The 21,360-nt window shown below is 39.0% G+C and overlaps 1 pseudogene; it reads left to right on the top strand.

Moving 5' to 3' along the window:
• The window catches only part of LOC101957902 (histone deacetylase 3 pseudogene), a 28,997-nt pseudogene extending 7,842 nt beyond the window's left edge, over positions 1–21,155 (top strand).
• The last annotated feature ends 205 nt before the right edge of the window (positions 21,156–21,360 follow it).

Below are 21,360 nucleotides of genomic sequence, written 5' to 3'. Positions count from 1 at the left end.
AGACATTTTCAAAATTATTCATCCTTAACATATTTAATTTATGTGACCACTTCCCTTCTTCTACTACTACTTATCTTCCATCTCTACCAAACTCCTCCCTAAACCAAGTTGAAATGTGAACGTAGGCACAATCATCCCCGGGTCCTTTAAAGATCTGTGTCCAGAAAACTCAAGAACCATAAATTCTATCATTAAAAAACAACTGATTAATTCAATAGCTTTTCCTCTTTTGTTGAATTAATCAGTTGATTATCACAATGAGATAGTGATGGAAAGAGGGTGAAGACAGGAAACTATCATCTAGTGAGTGCTATCACAGCCAAAAACTGGGATCAGCTTTTTATCACATTGTCTTATTTCATCCTCAAACAAGTTGGCAGAGATTTCTTCATCCTCATTTTATAAGGGAAAAGAAGACTTAGAAAGACTAAGAAAATTGCCCAAGTTCACATAACTAATAAGGAGTAGAGATGAATAATTAAGCTCAGGTACCTTGTTTGCTAATTTTGTACCTCAAAGCACCACTTACCAAATAATGAGGAGCATATGTTAATATTTTTTTAAGTACCCAGGGAAGACTTTTCTGGCTACATTTCTTTGTCTCAGTCTTCTATCTTCCTGCCAGCGTTGGTTCATGATCCTTAATAAGCCCCAATCTGAAGAAGCTGAGATAAAACAGCCCCCACTAGACAATAAAAAAGCTGCCTGAATATAGAACTTACTAATGCCTCTTATCTCACTGAGATAAGAGGCATTAGTAAGTTCTTTGCTCAATATGAGTTTTATGAATAGATGAATGAGTGAACTGGATGAGACTTATTAGAGTCTCTGATACAGTTAATGCAAAAACATGCTTAAATCAAAGAAGAATATTATCTTTCTTAAAATCTATGATTTCTTGCTTAGCTTCTTTTCCTCTTCTGAAAATAGCTGGTGAAGGGTTATTCTACCCACGTCAAGGAGAGGCAACAGAGGACTTCAGCCCATGGCCACTCCTACTACCTCCCTTGATGTTCTTAGAATTGACTTTCCAAGCAGTTAACAGGGTCATGTACGCCAGGAGGAGATACTGAGTCATTGGAATCTAGCAAAAAGTGGTCAATTCTGGTGTAACGTGACCTCTTTTATATTTTAGAGATATTTGCCTGGTAAGGTCATAGTAAGGTCAGATATATGGAAATTAAAAAGGCTAAAAATAGAAAAGCCACATCTGACCTTTTCTCAGTGCAAAAACAAAGCCAGAGGTCTGTTTGTGTGTATGTAGTTTATTTGGGGAAGGGACCCCAAGGAATAGACACAGCAGATTTGGGGAAAGTGAAAGAGGAAAAGTCAATCTGAGAATGTGATTTTTAGTAGGTTACCCCATGTGCCACTGGGAGTCTATCCTACTGATGTCTTGAGATATCAGAAAACTTTCTCTGGAGGAGAATGTTAATTCTTTTGCACTTCCAGATTTGTTCATGAACCAGCATCAATTGACTAGACTTCTTGCAGGAATTCCAAACAGCAGCAGTGGGAGAGTACCAGGGAAAAAAAACAAAAGATGTGTGATGTGGTTGAATGAAGAGCTATCAGGCTACACCTACATGCAGCTAATTGCTTCTGCAATAACAGTGGAATAAAGAGACTGTAAAATAAATATTTAAAAAATGGTCAACACTATTTGTCCTTTGCACTGCTTGGTTCTGTTTGTGTCCTCTATTAAGCCCTGGTTCATCACCGAACCTTAAGGCTGGTGTGTTCATGATTTGTGCAAAAGATAAGAAGATACTACTAAGATTTACAATGGATAAGAATCCCAATTCCAACATGGAACCAGTTTTTCCATCCAGATTGCCTCTCCCTCACCCAACACTCCAACCAATACTTTATCCCTATGGAGCTAAAGTCCACAATTGCTTTATTCTTGACTACAGAAGCTGTTAATTGCCCATACTCAATTATCACTGTTCATGAAGGCAAAAAAAAAAAAATCACCCCCAATGAATATTCTAGTTTCTAAAGAAAAACTTTCTCATTCCACTTTATATCAGTCAACCCTAGAATGTCACAGTAATCAGGATCAACTTTTTGGTCTATCTCTTAAAAATAAAAAAAAAAAAACTTAGCCAATAGTTATAAGTGAAGGTTTAGTGGAATGTTTATTGTCACCCCAAAATGAACATTGTAGCTTCAGGTTCAGTGAAACTGCCACACCCATGAGTCATGAGGATTCCAATCTAGCAAAATTTAATATTGTAGGGACACAAGTGATAAATTCCAAAAATGCTTCACTGGAAGTAATGACTAAAAGGCCAAACCCCTTAGATTCTGAACAGAGCACCACACATTGGTGATATAATACAAATTAGAAGATTGCAGCCCCAACACCATATGGAGTTGTCTTTGTCCTGGCACATTAATTAAGCCTTTAATTGACCATTCCAACATTTTAGTGGGCCAGCTGCTTCAGGGTGATGCAGTATATGGTTGGATCATTGAATCTTATGGTGATGTACCCATTGTTGCACCTCTTTCAAAACAAAAGAGGTCTGAAACAATGTTAAGCAAGATTCCATATCAATAAATCAGGTATTTGTAAATTTTTGGATGGCATTCTTTACAGAGACACTTTAAGAAATATAAGTAGATACAAAATAATCATAAATTCCACTGAGAACAATACGCTGTCTTCTCCAGTGGCTAAATGGCCAATGTGAAAGCAAAGTGCCAGATAGAAGGCCCAGTGTCAGTGTCTGTTGCAGGCAGGCTGTGCTTCACCAATGGCCCATTTTGGATTCTGTTGGACACAGTCATGGCCTCCATCATTGCTGTCATTCTATTCATGGGACCATTGCCCAAGTACTAGATTAACTTAGGAAAGAGGCTGAGTGAATTCCACAGGTTAGGTCATTCTATTGTCCTATACAGCTGGTTGCTAAATTCCTCCTCTGTAATAAATGTTTTCTAGCAGACATTAATGTGATGTGGGAAGATTTATGTGCTCTGTACCCACTCACATGGTCCATCCACCTGCCTCTGCTCTAAAGTTCTTTGTTAAATATCTGTTTAGTTCTGGATGCACACAATACCTTTAGCTATCTATTTATTTGAGGTTTTTGTTGTTGTTGTTTATTTTTGTGCAGTGATGGGATCAAAGCCAGTACTTCATGCATCCTAGGCAAGCATTCTACCACTGAGCCACAACTCCAGCCTCTGCTCCAAGCTTCTTTATCTTAGATCTTCTGGTGTATTTATTCTAAGTTCTCTAACAAAGCAGCTGAACCATTTGCTAATGTCTTGTAATCTATGATATTCATTTCTCCCTTCATACAAGGAGAAAAAAAAACAAGTGAACTGCTTGCAGTTTGATTTCCTGGGAGGATTTCCCCTCTTTAATGTCCTCATGTGGCACCATAATTGGCAGCAGCACAATTTTAGCTACAGTAACACATTGATCCAAACTGTGAAATGCACCATATTTGTTCTACTTCTATTAATTGTACTAATTGACCATGGGGAACACTTCATGAATCTATAGATGACAGTTTCAGAAGAGGCATTGATGCAACAGAGGGAATCCAGGACACTTGTCATGCAACTTCCTATGCCCTCAACCTTACATTTGTTCTTGAAAAAAAACATTTGCACTGAACAGTGTGCATACAATATTGAATGTGCCACTGACACATCTTCCCAATATCACGAAACTATGGATTTGAAACTATCCAAATGATGATGAACAACTCAAATTTCATACTCAATTGATATTCCATGGCCAGACGGTCAGTGTACTGGGGTCTAGAAGGATGACAAGGATGGTTTTTAAATATCAAGCAGTCGTCCTTTGTTATAGCAGGTTTTGCTTCAGAAACTTTGGGGACTATGTTGTAACTCATCATGCAGAATCATTGTCCATTATGACTACCTCTGGCAATATCAGTTCTGTTGATGGGCAGCTTTCATCACAACCTGAACTCACATCACTGCCTCTCTTGCTCTGGACCACACCAGAGTTTGTAGTGTCCCAAGTAATCCAGTAAGTGTAAGAATAGACATGTGTAGATCTCACTAATATACCCACAGTATGTTTTACTTCTTGCTTATCAAATATGATACTATTAATTAATATAGTGAAGGAACATGATGTTTTGCAGAGACTTCAGATGACAATGCTTCCTGAGGATTATCTTGTGATGGGATTTGAGGGCAATACAGTGAATGTGTACTGCTATCCTTCCTATAGAAACATAAAATATCTTTGTCCTTCCCAATTCTGAGGATTGAGAAAAATGTACTTGTCAGATGAACCATGGCATATCAAGTACTAGAACTCTGGAGTTGATTCTGTATAATAAAGATTCCAACTGGTACAAACTGAGGCTTGGGACTACTAATGGTTTGTGTTTATTGTTGTCCATTGTCATCTGTCATATCCATTCAATTTTTGCAAATACCAACATATAAAACCTTCTGAGGAATGACGTTCAATGTGCTTTTGCTTACTCAAGTTGGAAAAAGGTCAACATAAACTCATCAACATTTATCCGGATCATTCAACAGAGGTTACATGAAGGTTTTAATTGTCTCACTGCACATTTGTTAGAACTGTAGACAAGCTCTCATAGGCAACCCAACCAGCAGGGGCAGAGAGGCCCCAGCATAAGCATGTGTATGACTAAGTGAGATAAAAGCTTGCAACTGGAGACCATGATAGTTGAAGCACAAAAATGGCTCAAGAAAATATGAGATGAACCTAAAATTGCCATAAACAGTCATCTAGCATATAATTGCAATATTTTAGCATTCCATAAAAAGCTGAGCTAAGGTAATGTGAAAGATGTGATGAAAAGGGAATAGTTTCAGTAAGTGCTGAGGAGGAAGCTGTTAGGCAAAATAAAAGGCAGCTAAAATACCATTGCCTAAATTTTTTCTGTCAGAATTCAGGATGCCTAGTGACAAAACAATTCCTTGGAGAGCATAAATTTTAAAAAATAACAGTTTATACCCAAGCAGTCTTCCTTCCTATAAACTTTTTGTTCCAAAATGTAAATTTCTCTATCTGGTTATTGACTATATCACCAACTACCAGAAGAAATTGTCTATACAGCAATGTTTAAATCTAAGCCAATTTAGACAATTATAACATTTTTAATTTTACTGCTGGGCCTGTAATCCCAGCAGCTGGGGAGGCTGAGGCAGGAGGATCGTGAATTCAAAGCCAGCCTCAGCAAAAGCAAGGCACTAAGAAAATTAGGGAGACCCTGTCTCTAAATAAAATACAAAAATGGGCTGGGGATGTGGCTCAGTGGTGGAGTGCCTCTGAGTTCAATCTCCAGTATTCCTCCAAAAAAATACAAAATTTTAATTTTACTACAGAAGAAAATGTGAACAGTTTAAACCACTCTAAAATAAGTAAATAGCATTTTGAATATAAAGGAAATCATTAACTTCTGTCAGATAATGTAACAGATAAAAGATAACACTATAATGCTCCTAATTCATGAGTGTATGTGATAGCCAGATAGCATTTAGGTTGGAGATTCATTAAACTTGGGTACTTTAGCAATATTCTACCTCTTTACATTACTGATGACAATGTAAAATGATGCAGCCAATGTGGAAAATAATTTGATAGTTTCTCAATAAATTAAATGTAGAATTATCATAGGACCCAGAAATTTCATTCCTGGATATATATACAAAAGAATAAAAACAGGTTTCCAAATAAAAATCTCCACATAAATTTTCCTCTAGCATCCTTAGTCACAATGGGTAGCAACTCCCGAAATTCCTATCACAAATGAATACATTAACACACTACGATGCATCCATAGACTGGGAATGAAACATGGCATGTGCCACAAATGGACAAACTGAAAATGTTATACTGTGTGAAAAGAGCATATATCATACACTTCTTTTATATAAAATGTTGAGAATATGCAAAAATATAGAGATACAAGATTAGCAGTTGCTGAGGATGGGAAAAAATAGGTGTATAGAAGGAGTTGCTCTAAACAGTACAGGGCTTCTATTTGTAATTGAAAAAAATGTTCTCAGTTGACTGTAAAATGGCTGTATATCTGCAAAACTATTCAAGAGCCATTGAATTGTATATATGGGGGTCCATTGTATTATATGTGAATTATAGTTTAATAAAATAATTTTAAATGAAAAAACTTCCCCCTCTATTTAAAGCCGTGCATCTATGTACACGAATTTTTCAAGAATGATTTCTGTGAACAAAAAAAAAATGCATACCTCAGATTTCTTTTGGAGGCCACAAAGTAAGAGGTATACTGTGACTGTATAATAGTACATAAATTGATGGGGCATATCATGCTCTGCACTGGAAAAAAGTGAAAACAACCTTCAAAATTTTAAAACTAGGTCACAAAAAGTATTGAAACAAAGAAATTTGACTGTGCCATTGTGAAAATTGGAAGCTGTTTTTCTATGTGTATAGGAAAGGCCTGAGCCAAGGGATGCTGTAGCTTGTTTTAACAATATTCCAGGAAAGCTGAGTTTACTTGCTGGTCAATTCTGAACCTATTTCTTGTAAGAGGATTGGAAACAAACTTTCTGAATAATCTCCAAGTGTTTGTACCAATTTCTTTCAAATCCAACAAATTTAAATTACTAGAGATAGTGACAAAAAGACATAAAAGTCCTAAGCAATTCTCTGAGAAACTGTAGAAATCGTAAGTAATTGGAATCTAGTATTTTTCCCCAAACCACTAGTGATTTATAACAGTTTTTATCAGGCTCTCTATATTAAGCCAGCCATCATTTCAACTTCAAAAAAAATATTGTTAAAACACAATAATAATAGCATTTTTAGTAAATTGCAGGATACAACTTGACCTTCCACAAAAGAGTTGAGAGGAAGAAGCAGACCAGGTGTTTCACGACATGGATTCTGTGTTCCAGTTCACATCAGGGTCAATTATTTATAATTACAAAAAGGTAAAAAGAAAGCAAATACTTCTCCTAGGAACATGTTTTCTTCCTCTAACTTTACAAATAATCACTAAGGAAGTGACCCCATATCAATTATGTAAAACATTATGCATATCACGGACTAATTATATTTATGATAATCTCAATGCACATTTAATAACCTCTTAACTTTTCCCTTACAAATATGCATCACAAAGAACCAACCTTCTGATTACAATGTGTATAATCAAGGCAAAGGACATAAGTTCATAATTTCTTAAGGATAAAATGCCTTTGTATTTAAAACCTGAAGATATTTTAACATGAATATCACCCCATAAGTAACAAGCCAATCCCTGGGTAAGTTAATTACTCCTGAGTACCAAGCCTATAGTTAGGCTAACAAGAAAGGACACCTGATATTTTTCACACTGGCCCATTAGCCAGGTTTTCCTCAGATAACTCAATCTTAGGACATTAGCACATAGTTCACTCAACAATATTTGTTGTAAAACAATAAGCTTCTTTGTTTCATTGAACACTGATTTTTAATATAATGCTAAGGGAATTTAAGAAAACATTATTATAGGAAAAAGAGATACATGTGAAAATCTGTCATTCACAATTTTGAGGACCTCACAACTCATAACAATAAGTAAGTACATTCTAAAGAGAAATTCCTAACAGCTCTAAGATTTAGCAAAATACAAAATGGTTGTCTTACTTAGTTTCCCCCACAAGGAAATTCTGAACAGGATTTCTACTCAGCTGGTTCAATTAGTATTCTATCCAAGAAAGCAGGAGTGAAGGGACAGGAAAGTCAAGACATGGAAAGCAGAACAGAGAACTTGTGGTACATTAGTGAAGTTGTGCCAAGGGTCACAGAGGTGCCTCTCTGCAGGAACCTCTGAGAAACACAGAATGTCTCCAGGATGGTCCTCCCAAAAGGAGGGAGCCTGGGCATTGATCTCTTGGCTTGCCCATTGGTTGAAGGTTGCTTGGGGTATTGTCTGCACCACACTTTGAGACTGAACCTACAAGCTGTCCAAGGAGACTTTTGCTTTAAAGGAGGTCTTAAGACAGAGAAACGGAGAAGCCCACAGTAAATACTTGAGGTGGTTAATGATGAGCAGATGCTTAATTCTGTCCATAACTAAAGTGTTTTGATGAATAGAAGGAACAAGATGGCACAAAATAAATGTAATGGACTGAACATTTATGTGCCCCCAAAATTCATATGTTGAAATCCTAACTCTTAATAGGATGGTGTCAGGAGGGAAAGTCTTTGCAAGGTAATTAGGTCATGAAGGAAGAGCCTCGTGGATAAGATTAATGCTTTATAAAATAGAGCACAAGGAACTCTCTAACCTTTTTTTCATCATTTGAGAACACAGCAAGAAAACAAACATCTGCACCCAGATGAACCTGACCATGCTGGCACCCTTGTCCTGGACTCCCCAAACTGGGAGAAATAAATCTGTTGCACAAGCCACCCAGCCTATAGTATTCTGGACTTCCCATCCCTCACAACTGGGAGAAATAAATCTCTGTTGCACAAGCCACCCAGCCTATAGTATTCTGCTACAGCTGCCTGAACTATAATGGAAAAGGCATCTGCTGTATCATTTGACCCCAGGTCCTACTCTTCTTTTTCAGAGAAGTTTTCAATTCTAAAGAAATTGATGAGAAGGAATAATTTCTTAACATAAAGGAATCCAAAGTATTATGGCATTTCCCTTACTGTTTTAGTCAGCTTCTTTGCTGCTATGACTGAAAGATCCAACCAGAACAAGGGTAGAAGATGAAAGGGCTCACTGTTTCAGAGGTCTCAGTCCATAAGTGGCTGGCTCCAGTCCTTGGGGCTCAAAGTGAGGAAGGACATCATGGTGGAAGAGAATGACAGGGAAGCAGAGGGAGAAATTGCGCTCTACAGACGCTCTATATACCGCATAGCCACACCCCTAATGAACCACTTCCTCCAGCCACAAACCACCTGCCTCCAGTTACCACTCAGTTAATCCTATCAGGAATTAATTCACTAATTAGGTTAAGGCTAATTAACTAATCAACTCGATCATTTCTCCTCCAAATCTTCTTGCATTGCCTCACATGTGAGCTTTTGGGGGACACCTCACATCCGATCCATAACACTATTCCCACAGGAGAGAGGATAGTGTTGACTTTCACCCCCAAAGGGAAGTGAGGAAGGTTAAGAACTCTTCTAAGTGCCTGTGAAATATCTGCAAGAAGAGAGCCTTGTATCTCATGAAGCATCTTTCTCCCCATCTTGAAGAGATAGGCATCTGCTACTAGAAGATTAGAGAACCATATAGTTTCTTGATCCTATTGATACCACCAGTTACTGGTGATGACTTCTGCTTCCCCACATGTTGAAGTCTGAACATTAGAGAAGCACACTGAGGCAAGCATATGAAGCAGGGTTTATTCAGAAAGGAGTAACAGACTTCTCCTGGGAGGGAGAAGGGGGCCATAGCTGTATCCTGATATCCCCAGAAGCGAGATATTCTGCCATTTTTATGTCCTAGGCTTCCTTTGTTCTCCTGCCCTCTTCCCCTTATCTCTCTCCTTCCTGCATATGTGACTAGGCCCATGAATGCTGGGTGGGATGGCCAAAAGGTGGGAAACAGGTGGGCTGAAGGGGAAAGGGCAGGATGGAGCTGCCCAGGACACATTAATTAACAACCTTATGGCTTCCTGTAGGGAGGGGCAATTTCTGGGACAGGTTACCTTAGCAACAGGTTGGAGCAGATGGAGGTTCTTGATAAGGGTAGAGGAAGGGCTCTGAAAGAATTAACATTTCAGTCCCTCAAGGGATAGTCTCCAACTTGCCGGACTCACTCAAAATTGGCCTCCTTGATCCAACCTGACTCGATTTACCTATCTGTGCTGACTGTATGTAATTCTTGCTTCACTACCATATGTCCCTTATATTTTCCTCACTTGGAATTCTGAAGCCATCAGGCTATCTGGTGTAGTCTACATGTGTAGAACAAAGAAGAGAGAAAGGAGCCATAAGATCAAAGTGCCATCTATCATGTAATACAGGAAGGTTACTTGAGCTCCCTTTGGCCATATAGACCTTTTGCATGACAGGTTAGAATGGTCTTCAAAGACTATTTCTGCAGGATGGGGGACAATAGCAGAAAGGGGCTCTGTGGGCTGCAGGTGGCAGCTGAAAAGGAGTCCTAAGTGCCTCCCCCCCCCAGTGTGAATTTTCTTATTCAGTATAGCAGATCTACTTCCCACAGAAATTTTCTCCCTTCTTATTGGACATATGTCTACCAACCTACAGATTATTTTCCCAAACTTCTCCCACTAAAATTAACCACATGTCTAAATTATCCTCAACGTAGGGTAAGAAGTAATGGGCACAACTTTTGTAAAACTTGCTAAGATAAAATTGTTTGCTCTAGATTCATCTCTTTCCTCTTCTCTCCATTTTAAAAAAGACATGTGCATGACAGCTTTGACCATGCAAACCAGGATAACATCCTAGGGAATGGTGTAGCAGTAAGATGTAAGGAAGGGGCAGATCCCTAAATGACCTTATGGAGCAGAGCTAGACCATTAAGTGAGAGAATAATAAATCGCTACTTTATAGAAGCAAGTATTTCTCAACATTTTTACATTATTATCCCCCAAAGGAAAAAAAATAAATTTTAAGTCAATTTGATTAATTACAATTTTAACTTGTTTTTGGCCAAATAAAAGAGATGAGAAATAAAAACACTAAGAAAAATAATACTTGTATTGAGCTTTTGGAAGATCATGAACCTTTGTAATAGCTATATTTTATATATATTCTTCATCCCTCCTCCTTCAAGATACAATTCTTATTTTTACTTTAAGAATACATGATAATATGATAATATGATATTAAGATATCATTATTCAATCTCCTTTTTAAGGTAGCTTAATATTCTCTTTCACTAATACAATAAGCAGACTAGGAAGGGTGGAAATCCTGACTGAGTTCCCTCACAAGAACCCACTAAAGAGAACATGAGGGAAGGTTGGCTTATCTGATTCACAGATTATCTGAGAATCCAAAGAGAGTTCTAAAAAGAAGAAAAAGAATTAGAAGATGAATGCGCCAGGTCAAAACATCCTAACAGGTCCACAGAAGTGAGACTCATGTTATTCCTGGTCTTCACCTTCCTGCAAGTTTATTTTAGTCAATTTTTGGTTAAAGTTGCTGTCTCCTTGAGGGAATAAGAGCTCAGAGCATCTTAGTCCACCATTTTGCTAACATGAACAATCTAAAGTAAATGTTGATTGCAGTCATTTTGTTCCTGTTTTTAAAGTATGCAATACATTTCTGAGAGATGGGAAAAAATACCAGATAAAACACAGAGTTAGTAAAAATGCACTTTACCACGTTTTCTCCCATCTTTCCTCTTCCCCAAACCCTACTTGGAGAAGCCATAAGCAAAGGGCAGAGGAGAGGGGAAGTGAAACCAGGAATCAATCAAAACAGAATAGACCTTCCTTGCTTCCCCTAGAGAGCAGGGTGAGGGAGAAGCTTGCAATTGATACAAAAACAAGGTTTTGATTTCGACTGAACTAGATATTTTTAAAGTTATAAAGGAATTAAAGGGTAAGGGTTTCATAGAAGATGTCACCCAAAGGGGATGCAGAGATAGCCTCCAAAGCAGTAGAGACAGAGAAACTGACCTGATTCTGAATTGCACTCCTACCAACCTCAGTATATCCAATAGACTAATCACTCAATATCCTATAGGCAAAGCATGTAGACTGTAAATGTGAAAGAAAAACTGAAATATCTTCTCCCACTAATCTTTAGCTAATATCAAACCTGTCTAATCTAATTGTGACTGCCTGTATCCTAACTAAAGTATAATCTTTAATTGCTCTTCATAGATACCTGGTAGGATTTTCAACTCTGTTCATGGACATTGATTACTTAACATACCAATTATTGCTCTTGTAGCTTCTAGAATTCAGAATCCTTTGAAACATGGGGTTATTTTATTTTCCTAGCCAAAAATTGTTTGTCACTCAGAAATTAATTAATAGTAAAACTATTCATAAATTTTCTATAAATTATATAGAGTGCTTAGCACCTTTATTTCTTTATTTGTTGATGCCCAAACATTTCAGTGTAATAACAGAATTATGGGCAGCATCCTTAACAATAATACCTACATTTTCAAATATTGGTAGGTTTATTTTGTTTAATTTTTATTTCTTCTTTATTACATATTATTTTCTGTTTTCTATTGGTGCATCATAATTATACTGAATAGTGGGATTAGTGGCATATTCATACGTGCACAAAACATAATTTGGTCAATTTGTTTAATTTTTTATTTCTCTAAGGACTTTTTAGACTTACAAAGCTTTGGCACAAAAACTGTTACCTAATTGCAGAGGAAGAGAGCACTGCTTTTTAAAATATATTTAAATTTAAAAGAAATGCTTTTTTAAGTTACAAAGTGATTCCTTACAAACTGCCATTAGAGAAGCTGATACATTATTTTTACCCACTTATTTATGTCCAAAATTTAGTAGTATTGTTTTTTCTCTGGGGGCTACAGATGGTAAGGGATAATAGAACGAAACACTTAAAAACAACTCTCTGCTGCTTATTCCTTGGGTTCACCCCAACTTTTATAAGCCTAAAAGTCTCTCTAACTATAATGTATCTCCAGTTTTAAATGACACAAAGAGAAAGCAAGAAGAGACTTTGGTAAATTTTTTTAAACAAATCTTTAAAAAGGCTAAAACATCCAACCCAAAATCCCAGCAGCCCCCCAAAATATAATGAACAATTTCTAAAATACCTTTCTACTTCCAATTCACTGTGGGTTTCCATTCTCTTTGATCCTCATAGAGAAGCCTCCCACACAAGGGATGTGAGCCCCTCTCTGCCCCAGGGTGAGATTGGTATCCTGCCATCTCCTCTGTCTTTCCTAAGTTATGAAATGTTGTTTTCCATCTGTGTGGGCTCCCCATACCTGGGCCTGGCTTGGTTTCCCTGAAGGTTGCTTCCAGGGCTCCTTTGTGGGAAGGTTGAGCTAAGGAAGCCATGGGCAGGAACCAAGTCCTATTCATCTGTACGTTAATCCATTACCCCAGCCAATAAGTACTAATCAAAGATGCTTTGTTTCATTTTTTTTTTTTTTTGTATCCACATTAATTGAGACACTGGATGAAGATGAGGACCTGACCGATTACCATGGCACGGATCCTCGATGTTTATTGTCAGGCAGTCAGACACCTAGGGTGCGCCGGGTGGGGTGTATTAAAAGTCAAGCCTCTTTCCTCCCCTCCTGACACTGTGAGCCTGGAACCCACCAGGGTGCTTGCCAGTTTGGGTACTTGGTTTGGCTCAGTGGTTGCTGAGGAGGGAGGCTGAGCAGCCCCTGTCCCCTGCTGGACCGCCTCTCTGCATGGCTAGAGTGCCACGGCAGGCTCTCCTGCAAGACTAGATGGACCCACCATCCCAAACCAACCGCCTTCCAAAGAGCTCTCATTTAGATGAATGAAGTAATTTATAAGCCAGCTAGGAAAGGCAGCAAGAAAGATGGGACAAAGAGTGCTGCTTCAGCCCTTTCCGTGTGGTCCCGCATGTACCAGTAGCCTCCCTTGTCAAGTGCTCCCGACACTGACTCGGATGAGCTGTTATCCTGCACTGGAGAGCCCTGGAAGTTTTTTTGGCCCATCGCCATTCGTTACTAGGAAGAAAAATCACCTTCCTATTTGAAGCTCTTTTTTCATCATGGCCCATTGGCCATGACTGATGTTGCTTTAAGTAAAGCAGTTAAAACTGCTTAACCTCAGAGAGTCTCGTACATAGAAAGCACTTGCTATAGTTAAGATAAAATCCAGAGGAGGCGAAATTGGGACAGAACCACCGGGGCCTCCTTCAAATTTCCCCTTCACCTCTTTCTAATATCTAAAAATGTAGATAGAGTTTTTACAACTCATTATAAAAATATCCAGGAATCAATAATGGAGTGCCCTGTTACACCTCAAGTCTTGCATAATGCTATTGATATTAGTCCACCTTTTAAGATAAGCATTCCAAAGAACAAGAACATAACATTTATTCCCGCTATAAATAATAAATGCATTAATTATATACTTCATTTAGCACACCTTCCGTTCAATCATTTATAAAAAAAAGAAAAACAAACTATGTGTCGCTTTACACTTCAATCCCTTTTCAATATTGTTCCCATCATTCTTTATAAATTAGAAAATGGTTCTCTAGTTCCTCCAGCAACAAAATTTGTTTAGCAATCAATATTCCTTTTACGCAAAACATTCTGTGAACTTTATCTCAAATAAGTTAACGGATGTCCTTACAATGAACTCCTTGTGTTTGTCAACATACTTAAACTTCATGTGAAGATGGAACCACATGAGGAAGAAATGCTCTCTGCAGTTTATTAACATTTAGCCAGTGAGACATCATTTATAAGAAGGGCACCTGGCATCTTCTATTAGTTCTACTAAGACAATAGCAAGAGCCAGGATCACAGTGGCACATCAGAGGAAAAACGTAAAAGAGAGATTCACTTAAAAATTAGTCCAACGTGCATGAAGTAAACAATTTTTAAAATCCATAAATAGACAGCTAGCTAATAGTTATTACATTCCATAATTTAGCATGATATGCATGACGGTTTTGACCTCCAAAATAATTTAGCGCCTTGAGCTGAGATTAAATGCAGAACATTAATTTTTCCCTCTGGTTGTCAAGCCAACCAAGAGACCCATCAAATCCATTTAAATAAAGCCTGCATCATGTAATAATATTAAAGGGAATAAACTATTAATATGGGCCTGTGGTAGAACATTGGCCAAAAGAGCTGCAGTGAGGTTCCTTTAATTTATTACCCTGACAATCTGTCTTTCTGCCAAAACTAGGAGTTAAAGCACCATCTAAGAATTATTTTTCTGCTGGAAGAAGAGCCCAGTTAAAAAAGGTTACAGGTCCTCCAGATGCTAGTATGCTTAGTGTCTGCAAGGAAGGGAAGTCACGAGTCCCATCTTAATTGTGGGAATTTGAGATGGCAGTGCACAAACACCAGGGATGAGCTGCAGTGAAAGTGAAACTTTCAAAGCAAGAGGAGGGCATTACTGCATTAAGTGTGACTCCATAAGCCTTCCCCCGTAATGAATGGACCTCAGTCTGTGTGTTGTGTACTTGCTGCATACACCAAGCTCAATCAGTGAGTGCTGCTTCTCTCAAACACGTGCTGCTTTTTTTCTCTGAAGATCATGTTTTGGGGGATCACTTTCTAACAAGTTTGCTCTCTGAAGAGTGGAGGTTTTCAGAGGTTTCAGGTTTTCGTAATAAGTGCTCTATGTGCATTCTGAAGACTATTTCCCTCCAGGAACCCCACTTGTTCTAAAGATTCTAGACTTTGAGTTTGGAGGTCATAAACACTGTGGGAAACATGCAAAGCATGTGAATTATTGTATTCAAGGAGTCGTTTTGATTGACACAAACACTGAAGCCATTCATTTTTCTGAGAAAATTTATTTTTAAAAAATTTTTAAATAAGTTCTATTTAAACTTTGAATTCTCCAAACATATTGTTTAATGCTAATCACATTATTTTTCCTGATAGGTCACAAACCAAACAAAAGCCAGAGGCAGCTTTCTGGTTTCCCACCCTCTGCCCACACAGCACACCCAGCAGGGATGGTCCCTTTAAGCTGAGCTTCCACCAACTTCAAAGAGTCTCCCGCCTGTGAGGGAGCCAAGCATAAAACAGGGAGAAAGAGAAATCTGGCCACAGGAAAAGAACCTTTTAAAATTCCAATCAAAGCCCTGAATTCTCCAAACAAGGCAGTCACTCAGCAATAATCAGATCAGATGTGAAATCACAAAAGTTAGAACTGAAGGCAGTTTACCTTCATCCTTCATGTGTAAAGGGAAGGGAGCATAATAGCAGTGACAGGAGACCTCATTGCAATTACAGCCCAGGCTGAGACAGCCCATGTCCTCCCAGGCCCACCCAGAGTCCCTTGTCAAAATGCAATGGGTGCCGTTTCAGTGTCCCAAAGGGTGGAGGTCATTGCATCAGAGTCAAAGGGTCAGTGGAGTTCTTTGACTCTGAACACACTGCATTTACTCATGTCTTACTTTAAATAAAATAAGCACCCTGAGTTAACTAACTTGAACTACATCTATAACAAAGCAGTGGCTTTGCTAATAAATTCCGGAGGAAATCTGCCTGAAGTGTGACTCCACGAGCCTTCCCCCTAATGAATGCTTACTTATAAATTTACTTCCCATTCATCTCTGATATGTACCTGGTCTCAAGAAGTGTCAGCGTCCACAGCCTCTTACCTGGGGTACTAAGTAATCACACATCAGTCATCACTGTGAGGTGCCATTTTTCTTTATCAAAGCCCCTTGAGAGAGGTCACAAATTAAACGAAGGGAAATATGAGAAACATAGATCTAAGTTTAAATTATTTGCCCAGGTAAAAGCAAGAGAGAGAGAGAGAGAGAGAGAGAGAGAGAGAGAGAGAGAGAGAGAGAGAGAGAGAGAGAGAAAGATAGATATGGATAGATGATTGATAGATAGAAGATTATAGGTAGATAGATGATAGATAAATATTTGTATTTAAAGGGTCATTCATTCATCTCCTGGAGCAAAGACAGAAGTTTGTATGGGACTCTGCCTGAACTAGCATCTGGTACACCCACAAGAGAAGCGTGGGCTCCCTTAGAGTACAGCTCCCCTTATAGAATTTTAGGCAGTGTTCATTGATAAAGTTTTGGTAATCCAGGCTCTGCATGGAAGTTACATTAGAAATATCTGATTGTTTGTTTCTTTCCAGGACAGGTTTCCATCAGTCTATAAATACATATGAAGAACCTATCACTGCTCTTTGTACTTTAAGGATGCTGCTGTAATAAATATAACTTTGTATTCAAAAAACCTTATCATCTAAGGTGGTGAAAGAATTATTGCCAGTCAAAATTCAGAACGCCTAGTGAAGCTTGAATTTCAAATAAATAATGAATTCTTTTTTAAGTATGTGCAGAGTATATTTAAGTAGATTTTTAAGTATTTAGATATACCAATGGATTTCAAATAGCAAATAAAATGTTCTTAAACTAAAATCGACCTGTTATTTATCTGAAAATTTAAAGTCCACTGGGCATCCTATCTTTTTACTTCTTAATCTGGAAACCCTAGGAGGAAGCAATGGCAGTAAAGGAAAAAGATGGGGAAAGTTACTGGTGAACAGTCACTAAACAGGAATAAACCATTTAGGGGATCTCTCTTTGTGCCAAGAACTAAACTTCAATTTATCAAAGTACTATTATTAGTGAAAGAATCATTTTCAAACAGTGAGTTTTTTAGAACTTATGTATTAGATGTAAACTGAACCATTGATAGGAGAGCAGCTATTAGAAATCCCTTGTTCAAATTATTTTGCTGTAGTCCTTAGCTACTTGGGAGACTAAGACAGAAGGATCGCTTGAGCTCAGGAGTTTGAAGCCAGCCTCAGCAACAGAGAGAGATCCCATCTCAAAAACATAAGATAAAAATCATGTCCATTTATTTCATTAGGCTAAAATGCTTTCTTTTCAATTCAGAAGGAATGTTCTGTCCCTGAAAATCTAACTTGAGAGCACCTTTTCTATCATGTCTGAAAATGACCTCAAATCTTAGGATTTGAAAATATTTTTCTGTTATTTGTCTCAAAACGTGTGATAATAATTATAGAATGTTCACATCTGTTGAGAGACTACTTTTAGCTAAAAACTGCACCAGGAACTAGGAAGAGAATAAGTGGGAGAGTTCTTGCCCTCATGGTGCTTACATTCTGGTAGCATGCAGACTACTTACTTTGATATCACTAAGTACCATGGTGATGGTTGGGGATGGGAGCCACATGGTGCATAGATGACATAGTCAGGGAAGGCAATTCTGACCAAAGTTATATAAAAAGACACTGACCACTGACCACTGAAGATGAGGAGAAAGAGAATTCTAGGAGGCAAAAAGAGAACATGAACTAAGAGCCTGAAGCAGGAGAGAGGTGTTATTTTCGAAGAAGACAAAGGGATTTGGAATGTGGCGAGAAAACACATGTCTGAGAATAATTGAGGGAAAAAAAAAGCAACAGATAGATATAATTATTCTAACTCAGCCTGTAGGAGTTCATCAGTAGACTCCTGTTCCCTGACCACATGCTTATTTATGAATCTCATTCTTCATCCGATGTATATTGTAAATTCACCAGATACAAGGCAATGTATAAAGACATAAGTATGATTCTGGCATGTGAGGATATGGGCATGAGTGGTTTTGCAGCAGCACACACACAGGTCAAGTGGCATCTACAGATGGAGAGTAAAACCAACAAACACAGGCTTGGGTGACAGGAGTTCATAGTTTATGTGATGGCGAACAGAAAAAGCCATAAAATCCTGAAATACTGAGTCAGGAGACTCTTCTTCCTCTCTGAGCAGTGCATCTGGGGGAATTTCAGCATCTTTACTTCTGCTGTACTACAACCTAACTTCGGAGCAGTGGTGGGATCTGTCTGCAATTTCCAACTCATTTCCCAAAGAGGCATCTGTCAACATGCACACCACTTGCTTTTAGCGTGATCTCTGATAGGGCTGAAAATCTTTCTAAACAAATCTTGGCATCTCCTGCTCTCCTAGTTTTAGCAAGTTAATTACTCTTCCATAAGATGTGATTTCCTGGGATTCAGTGAGCTGACATCGCCTCATGTTAATTTATTCAAGGCTGAACAGTTCCATTGATTAGACAACTCCACAGCACCAGGTCTCCATGCTTCTCCATGCTCCCTTTGAATTTCAATGCATTTTAATGACAGAGGAGTGAAGCTGGTATGCATTCTGCCGTCACCTCTATGCAGGTCCAACGGACTTTTAAAGTTCTTGTTAGAAATAAGTATTGTTTTTGTGTAGTACTCTGAAGAGGATCCTCTTAATAAGTTACAGTAGTACTAAAGCTGAGGCAGAACGAGTTTATTGTGCAGTGCAAACTTATAACCTTTCAGCAGGAGGGTGCTGTGTATAATGAAGAGTGTTCCATTAAAACTGGCATTTTGAAGAATGATGGCAGCAGAGCACCGTGTGCACCCAGCAACTGACACAAGAGAAGTGTTAAGGTCAATTACTGACATTTCTGTATGAGCTGCAAACAGAGTAATGGAATGTACCCAGACAAACTATGTAACAGGGCAAAGCACAGATGAGCCAAAGAAGACAGACAGACACTGACAGGTAAGCAGCCCACCCTGACACACTGCTTAAGTGCTTCCATGTGGAGACCACCTTCCTTACCTCTGTGCTTCTTCTCCCTCAGATCAGGCTGAAAACAGTTTGTTCATTGCTTGAACACACTTGAAAAGCACAGAAAACTTCAAAACGTCCCTCCAGAGAAAATTTATTAGGATACTGGACTCAGGAGGCTCTTCTTCGTGGCCCAGGAAAGATGTTCAGGAAGATGCCTAGAGAAGCAATGACTTTTCAGGACACTTTAATTTCCAATAGGTGCTTACAGTAATCTTTGCTGTTATTCCCCTCCATTGCCTCAAACCTTCTTTTGAAATATGCTATTCTCATCAGCCTTCGTTAGTGATGCACTGAAGAAATAAAGGAAGTAGGAAACTGGTATCCATGGTATAGAAAAGGGGAGAAAATTTAGCAGATGGGAAACTCAGAGAATTTCAGAGAAACTCAGAGGATACCCAGCAGGTACTAGAAGGAAGGAACGGCAGGCTGATTGGGAGGATTTCTAGGTTCTAGACACCTTGTGTCTTAGGTAAAGGAGAAGATTCATGGTGCTTCCATAGTTACTCTGAGTTCCCAAAAGCCCTCATCCCTTACAGGGATGGAGCCAAGGTTGGAGCACAGGAGCAGGGAACCCTAGGAAGCCCCATTGCCTGGTCTTGCACTACATTCTCTATAAGGGGACCTTCTTCAAGTCATACCAGGCCTCCCAGCATGACAGGTGCAGCTTCCATTCCAAGGACTATCTTGACTTCCTGCAGGGAGTCAGCCCCACCAATTTGCAAAACTTCATCAAGGGCCTTAATGCCCTCATTGTGCACAGGAACTCTGCAGTGTTTCCCCAGCTCTTCTGAGTTCTATTAGATTGCTGCAAAGAGCAAACCTGCTGAACAAGAATCTGTGATGCTGCCATTAACCATGCTGGAGGTCTACACCAGGCCAAGGAGCTTGAGGCCTCTGGCTTCTTCTATGTCAATGACATTGTACTTGGCATGTTGGAAATGTTCAAGTACCACCCTTTGGTGCACGACATTGATACCAGTATCCATCATGGTAATGAGGTTCAGAAAGCCTTCTACCTCAATAACCAGATTTAGACAATGTTCTTCCACAAGTATGGAAATTACTTCTTCCCTGGCATAGCTGACATATATGAAGTCCAAGAAGAATGCTTGCTACTCCTATCTCAATGTGCATCATTGATGATCAGAGATACAACCACCTTATCAGCCTGTCATCAACCAGGTGGTATACTTCTACCAACCCACATGCATCATGCTCCAGGGTGGAGAGTTGACTGGGTTGCCTCTACCTCAGCAACCAAGGATATGAATAATGCGTTGAACATGTCAAGAGTTTTGATATCCCTCTCCTAGTGCTGGGTGATGATGGCTATGCTCTCCAAACTGTTGTGAACTGCTAGACATAGGAGGCATCACTGCTGGTAGAAGAGACCACTAGTGAAGAGCTTGCCTATGGTGAACACTTTGAATACTTTGCCCTAGATTTCACACTGCATCCAGATGTCATGTTGAGAATCAGAACTCACCCAGTGTCTGGATCAGATCTTCCAGACAATCATTGAAAACCTAAAGATGCTGAATCACACACCTAACATTCAAATTCAATCTGTGTCTCCAGACCTTATGGGCTGTGAGGTAGATGCAGAGGAGAGCGTTCCTGAGAACTACAGCAGGTCAGAAATAGCAATGAATTCTGTGATGGAGACCATGACAAGGGAAAGGAGAGCAACAATGAGAAAGAAGAGCAGCTCTGGATGTTGTGTCTCAGGGAATTACTGTTCACCTCTGGATGGAGTGGAAGAATGTGGTTCCTTTGGTCCTGGGCTGGTCTCCCCAGGGATTTCACTAACCTAGGAGTATGGGGATCATGTAACCCCTTCTCTTTTCTCTCTCACCATTATGACAGTGATACCTATCAAGGATAAGACAGGGTCAAGGATAGCTTTGGGAGGACATCATGGACAGTGAGCCCTAGAGGCCACTCCTTAACCCCTCGGGCCCCTTATTCCATTCCTGTTTCCCTCCAATCCAGAGACTTTTAGGAATGAAGAGGTACACAGGTCTGAGGTTGCCTTCTCTCCTGGGTCTTCATAAAGCAGGCCTTACTTTCGGGCAGGTGAAGGATTGGTG

This window comes from Ictidomys tridecemlineatus, chromosome 14 (genome assembly GCF_052094955.1).
Source record: "Ictidomys tridecemlineatus isolate mIctTri1 chromosome 14, mIctTri1.hap1, whole genome shotgun sequence".
Lineage (NCBI taxonomy): Eukaryota > Metazoa > Chordata > Mammalia > Rodentia > Sciuridae > Ictidomys > Ictidomys tridecemlineatus.
Note: the sequence above shows the minus strand (reverse complement) of the source record. Positions and strands in the feature narration are given on the sequence as shown.